This window comes from Dipodomys ordii, unplaced genomic scaffold (assembly GCF_000151885.1).
Source record: "Dipodomys ordii isolate 6190 unplaced genomic scaffold, Dord_2.0 Scaffold160, whole genome shotgun sequence".
Taxonomy (NCBI): Eukaryota; Metazoa; Chordata; class Mammalia; order Rodentia; family Heteromyidae; genus Dipodomys; species Dipodomys ordii.
Genome location: NW_012267376.1, coordinates 2,907,550 through 2,914,942, shown reverse-complemented (window position 1 = coordinate 2,914,942; position 7,393 = coordinate 2,907,550). Strand labels below are relative to the sequence as shown.

General features: G+C 39.4%; 1 pseudogene; it reads right to left on the bottom strand.

Annotated features, from left to right (window-relative positions):
* Nucleotides 1–302: 302 nt before the first annotated feature.
* Nucleotides 303–7,393, bottom strand: part of LOC105998273 — a 78,539-nt pseudogene continuing 71,448 nt past the window's right edge.

The following is a 7,393-nucleotide window of genomic DNA, read 5'->3' as shown; positions in this document are numbered from 1 at the left end:
TTAGTCTCAGGAAATGTTTTGGTGAGTGAGAAAAATAGAGCATATAATATCTGAGAGGGGCTGTCATGATTGGGGGACAGGTATGTTTCTTTTTTAAAAAGTGTCAGTTTTGTAATATTGTTGTTTTAGTTTCTTACTACCAATATTATTGACAACCTGTGGCCTATTTCTTGCATTTCATTGTGACAGTATACTATACACCACTGTACACATAATAGCTTAATACTTTTTTATATTTGAGGCATTTGATTATAAAAAGTTGGTACTCATAAATTAATATAAACTTAAAATTCATCATACATTTATTTTTTTTTACCTTGACCCTCTAGCAAATCTTTAGCTTCATTGATTTTGGCTGCCATGTAAGGAGATCCTCCTTTGTCCGGACGATTTAAGAGCATAATACATCAACGAGCATCTCTTCTCCTTCCTCTATTGGCAGCAGGGCTAGGATTAATGCTGCTTCCCATTTTGTCATTTTGGGCTTTAAATATACCCCTTTAGTCACTAACACTGAGGGCAGATTTTGGTAGGCTTTGAAAAAGTTGTTTGACTTGAGGCTCCATATGCTTCATGGCTTGTAAAACATAACGGCCTGCAAATCCTGCAGCAGCAATGGTCAGCCCAGCTGCTACCACTGTACTGGCCCTGACTCAGTGGGGCTCCTCTGCCTCCACTGGGAGTGGCCCAGCCCTACTCAGGGCTCAGCCTTCACCACAGGTGCAGCCAGATGGCCGCAAGCTCTGGGCTCCAGGAGCCCATGAATTCTTTTTTATTTATATATGTGTTTTTATTATAAAAATACTGTACAGAGGGGTTACAGTTACATGAGCAAGGTAATGGGTACATTTCCTATCAAGCATTACCTCCTCCTTTGTTTCCCTCTACCATCCTTGCCCACCTCCCCAACTCCTCCCTCTCCCCACCCAAGTTGTAAAGTTTGTTTTCAACATAGTGTTTTGTAAAACTCATTGTTACAATGGGTCAACCTGTATCCTTATTTAATCATTTTGTTTTTTCCCTTCCCCTCCCCGAAATAGAGAAGTGTATATACAAGATGCAAGGCACCGACATCAAATACAGTGAAAACAGGGGTTATACCGTGGAGGAGGAACATACAAAGAAACAAAAAAAAATCACATGGTACATTATAAATACAATAGAAACAATATCAAGAAAGGAAAAAGATATTTGTGTCCTATCTTGGGGTTCATTTTGCTTAACATCATCTTATCTGGTATGTGTACATAGCTTTTGACCTTTTCTGCTTGTCCCAGATATATACTAGATATTGCAAATAAGGGAAACCATGGGACCTATGTTTCTTTGGGCCTGGCTTACTTCACTTAATACGACTTTTTCCAGGTCTTTCCATTTCCTAACAAATGGAGCAATGTCATTCTTTTTGATGGAGACATACAATTCCATTGTATGTATGTATGTATATATATATATATATATATATATATATATATATATATATATATACCACATTTTCTCGATCCATTCATATCTTAGCTATGGTAAATAATGCTGCAATAAACATAGTTGTGCTAGTAGCTTTAGTATGGTCTTGTTTGTGATCATTTGGGTAAATGCCCAAAAGTGGGATTGCTGGGTCATAGGGGAGCTTTATGTGGAGTCTTTTGAGGAACCCCATACTACTTTCCAAAGTGGTTGAACAAGTTTACACTCTCACCAACAATGAAGTAGGGGTCCCGTCTGGCCACATCCCCTCCAGCATCTGTTGTTATTAAATTTCCTGATTATTGCCATTCTAACTGGGATGTGGTAGAATCTCAATGTTGTTTTGATTTGCATTTCTTTTATGGCTAGAGGAGTTGAGCATTTCTTCCTGTGTCTATTGGCCATTCTTATTTCCTCTTCAGCGAATTTCTCTTTAAGTCTTTAGCCCACTTATTTATTGGGCAATTGTTTTTTGAGGATTTGTTTATTGGGGGATTTAATTTTTTGAGTTCTAAGTATATTTTAGATATGTATGGCTAATGAAGGTTTTCTCCCAATCTGTGAACTTTCTATTGATCTTGCTAGCTATGTCCTTTGCCATACAGAAGCACTGCAGTTTCATGCAATCCCATTTGTCTAACCTTTCTTTGATTTACTGGGTCTTTATTAAGAAAATATTGGCCTGTGCCAAGGAGCCCTAGAGTTTCTCCTATTCCTTCCTATAATGTTTTCAGGGTGTCTGCTTTGATTTTGAGGTCTTTGATCCATTTGGAGTTGATTCTGGTGCAATGATATATAAAGATTTAGCTTTAGTTTTCTACAAGTGTTAATCCAATTTTTCCAGCACCATTTACTGAAGAGGCTGTCTTTCTTCCATTCTATTTTTTTAGCTCCCTTATTGAAGACTAGATGGCTATAGGTCCTTGGGTTCATTTCTGGGTTTTCAGTTCTAGTCTATTGGTCCTCAGGTCTGTTCTTGTGCCAATACCAAGCTGTTTTATTTTCTTACTATGAGCCCATTAATTCTTATGGAATAAAATAATCTGATATTATAATCAACTAAATGTTAAAAAAGGCAAAGGAGACCTCATTCTGTTTTTCTGGTGTAAAGAAACCTCTAGCATGAGGATTAAAAGAGTCTGCTTTTCGTCAGAAATCCTTAGGATGACTTTGACCTGTTTTTCCTGCCACCAGATCTATTTCATGGCTTGGAATTGCCACCATTTGTATGTATTATTTGAGCTGCACAGTTGGGTAGGCTTAGTGATGAAAATGCTCCAGGGTTCAGAAATAAGAGAGGCTGAATTCCTTGTGGTCTGCTCATTCCAGGCTCTCTTCAGGGGTGTCTCAATGGGAAGTCTGATGAGGGTTCCTTGGAGACACTGCAGACAGCTCTTGGACAAGAACTTCATTGATACTTTAACATTGTCTTGCTTGCTAAATCATATAAAAGTGAATGACAGCCGGGCGCTGGTGGCTCACGCCTGTAATCCTAGCTACTCAGGAGGCTGAGATCTGAGGATCGCAGTTCAAAGCCAGCTCGGGCAGGAGAGACCATGAGACTCCTATCTCCAGTAAACCACCAGAAAACCGGAAGTGGCGCTGTAGCTCAAGTGGTAGAGCGCTTGCCTTGAGCTGAAGAGCTGAGGGACAGCGCCCAGGCCCAGAGTTCAAGCCCCACGACCGACAAGAAAAAAAAAAAAGTGAATGACAAAGTAGAGATCCTTGATATCTACTTTTACAATGTCTCAGTCACTCCCTACTTACATCTTCTAAAGCAAACTGTCAGATATTTTTGAAGTTTCAAGTCAAGATCACTATTCCAAAAGGGATTTTAGAGATAATAAATTGCTTTGAAAGGAGCTCCCAGGGCTCATCCTGGGAGGTGCTAGAAGATGAGCTCATGTGTTCTTTGATTCTGATCCATGATCCTTGGGTGGTGAGAAGGGAACTGCAGAATAACCTTTTAGACTGAGTTCCTCTGAGCACTTCTGCCAAAGTCTTTATTGAGATTGTAAATCTCAGCTCTCCAGACAGATGTGGGAATCTGACCCCACAACAGTTGAACACCACATGGCGTTCAGCTGTGTAGACGGTGAGGCAGTAACTCTGTGTGGGGTGTGAGTGCAGGTGTGGGTTTGAACTCCTGAGGAGGGGTGACTGGAAGACTTCACAGCCACAGGCAAATGCAGAAGCCAAGCCCAGAGACTTACACCAAGAAAAAGAGGGTAAAAAATAGTGCTTGACTTTACAGCAAATATGTATTTGGTGGTTGTCATGCAGCCTTCATGAACCACACCAATCCATCAGCAAGTGACTCATGCTGTTTATCATGAGTTTATCACATAGGAAATCCCTTTCATAAATGTATACATTCTTTATATTCATACATTATGTAAATTCTTACAAGGGCAACATAATAATATATCTTATTATTTTCAATGTTGTTGTTATAAGGCTTGATAGATGAAGAGTTCTGTATAAACATCAGGTCTGACTTGAAAGCATACTTTTGGAACTTGGAGTGGTTAATGTTCAAGTCAGTTAAAAGACATTGTTTTAAGCCAGGCATCTCCTCATGTGGCTAAAGGTCAATGGCATAGTAGATAAGTAGAAGTAGAGCAGTAAGAAGCTTGTTTTTGGTGGGTAAAAGCCCTGGATATATATACAAACAGGCTTTTCAGATCTCATGTTCACAATCTTTAAGAACAGTGTGATCAGCTAGACAATGACTAAAGCAGGGCTGCTTTAAAGATGATGAGATTTAAGGTGGAAATTTCCCTTGTTTATCATATAATCACAATGAAAATGCTAAGTTTATACTTCTGCAGCATTTAAATAACCATGCATATGTGTGCTTCTATGTCTGTCTCTCTTGGATATAGTACAAGTTAAAACACAGGAGTTCATCACCAGGTTCTTGAGAGATGGATCCAATGGCAAAAAGGGCCCCTTTAAAATCAGTTGGGGGTTAGCTAGGACTAGACCACTTGCCTGTCATGAGCAAGGTTGTCAGTTCAATCATCAGCAGTGCCAAAACAAATTATAGGAGAATACCGACATCCTAGATGATATTTTGTCCAAATGCCAAGAGCATCTGTCAGCGTCCATTCTCAGAGACAAAAATGGACAAGAATGGATGTTCTCTCCATTCTTCAGAAAAAGAAATGGGTATTCTGCAATGATTGAAGATCATCTATCCAGATCTATAATCTTAGATGATTTCTGACAGGTAGCACAGAAGTTCACTTTTCAGACACTAAAGGAATAGAGTGTTGTAGTTTCTCCTCTGTTTTCCAAAGCTCGCTTAGAACACTGATCCTTAGCTTGTTGGAAGGCGAAAGGTTAGCAATCTTTTTACAATGAGTCTGTGTAAGCCATAAACACTACCAGTCTGGGTGGATGGTGACTTGCCTACCTGTATGACTGGTCAGGGACCCAGACACTGGCTTGCTTATAGTCATCTAAACGTCTGGAAGTGAAGGACAAACATGGAGGATCAGAAAGCTATAGCAACCATATTCAGATTCACTCATTGTCCTAAAGCACTGATGATCCTTCAGCTTGACACCAGTGAAGGGATAAGTTGAGTTTGTTGCTCTTTAGATAATTCCTCTTCTTTGGAAAACTTTCAGTCATCGGAATTGGCAACACTCTCCCTCACTCCAGTGATGTTTATTATCTTAATAGCACCTGTCCTTTACCCTGTGCACATATTCCAAAAAATAAGTTAACAAGAAGAGAAGATGATTTATTTTCTATCCCGATGTTTTGTTATGACTACAGCTGGGGCCACTTCAATGTCCAGCAAAGAATTTCTTTGGCGAGTGATTTAGGGAGGGGTGGAAAGTACAATGGAAAAGGTCTCTGGCAAGAATTGAACACTGGGGTGTGTTCTCCCTTTCTCTTGCTGGCTCCAAGGAATTCTCACTCATGGAATCTGGCCTATCATGAAGACCTTCTCCTTTCTGTACTTGACTCAACCTAATAAATCACGTCAACCTCCTATAGTGGATCACCAGAGTTCAACACGCTACAGAACAATAGATTTCTTAGCCGAAGTCCCAAAGGGCAAGAATAGCTCAGTAAATCCCCTTCTGCCAGGCGTGTTTTCTAACTGAGTGGGAACTTCATCACAATTTCTCCTCCAAAACACGCTCTTCTTACTACTGATCCCCTCAGACACCTGATGTTCATCCATCTCTCAGCTGCCTGGGTTGGCCAATAGTCTGAAAGGGATCATATCCTTTTAAGATGAAGAAAGGGGACATTTGTGATTTAGGAGACAAAACACTTCATGAGGACAACTTGTATTCAAAAATACATCACGCTTAAACTAGAAAGATTGAGAAGTTATGGAGCTTTTCTGCCATCTTAAAGGAAGACTTTTAATAAGTCAGTCTGCTCCCCAAAATTAATGGTAACTGGTATATCAAAGGATATGAGGATGAGATGTGGGTTTTTCCCATGTCAACAGTAGTTTGTATGCCTGTGCTTTTAATGGTATCACAAACTGTCAGATCTTGGTACATGGTTGTATTTATTTCACACCTCTGAATCTTCTTAGAGAATCACACTGTCTCCAATAGTCAGCTTTCTAAACAGCATCTCTCCTGGAGTTGATATCCTCACCTCACTGTATCATTGACCGTGTGGAATGATCCTTACTTCTGCAAATCGTCTCATTGTTTCTTAAATTTGGATTTGCTTCCTTTTTTATTTCATTTTTTTAAATTATTAATAAGTTTTTTATTGTGAAAATACTGTATAGAGGGGTTACAATTACATGAGCAAGATAATGAATACATTTCTTTTCTTTTTTTTTTTTGAGTACATTTCTTATCAAGCATTGTTGCCTCCTCCTTTGTTTCCCCTTCCCATCCCTGTCCTCCCATCTCATCTCCCCCCACTCCCCGCCAAAGTTGTAAAGTTTGTTTTTCAACATAACGTCTTGTACATCTCATTGTTGCAATGGGTCCACCTGTATCCCTATTTAAACAACTTAAACAGGGGTTATACTGTGGGGGAGGGACATACAAAGCAAAAAAAAATCATCTTATTTAAATGTGTTAGAAACAACAGCAAGAAAGAAAAAACATTTGAGTCCTTATCTTGGGGTTCATTTTGCCTAACATCAACTTATCTGTCTGTTTCTGCTTGTCTCAGCCATATACTGGTTATGGCAAATAAGGGAAACCATGGGGCCTATGTTTCTTTGGGCCTGGCTTACTTCACTTAATATAATTTTTTCCAAGTTTTTTCATTTCCTAACAAATGAGGCAATGTCATTCTTTCTGATAAAGGCATAGAATTCCATTGTGTATTTTTACCACAGGCAACTATCTTTTATGCTTTAAATATCCTGAAGCATCTTTGAGAGTTCCTTTCAAATGTCACTTTTCTGGGATGCCTTCATCCTTCCTATCAAAGCTGTTCATCATGTAGTTCTCTGTCTTGTCCTCACTAAGTTCTGAACATGTCTGAACATGTCCTATAAATAGTTCTATAAAGAACTACAATTCCAGTTATATCCAATTTGAATTCAGCTTACAATGAGTGTGAGTTCTTGGGGAAAATAGAACCAGTGGAATATATAGATGCAATAGCGCTTCCATTCATACAGGGATGAGGGCTGCTTTGTTTTATTTTATTTATATTTGGATGATACTGGGTATTGAACTCAAGGCCTTGTGCTTTCCAGGAAGGTACTCTACCAGTTGAGCCATGCCTCTTGTCCCTTTATGCATTGTTAATTTTCTAAGTGAGGAGTCACTTTATGACCTCAAAGGCCTGGGCCACAATTCTCATCCTTGGGTTTCACATGTTGCTAGGGATGTTATGCACACACCATTGGCCCAGACATTGTCCTTCCTCAGGAGTTGGGATAAGAAATGAGTTTCACTCTACTACAAAGCCATAGTAATCA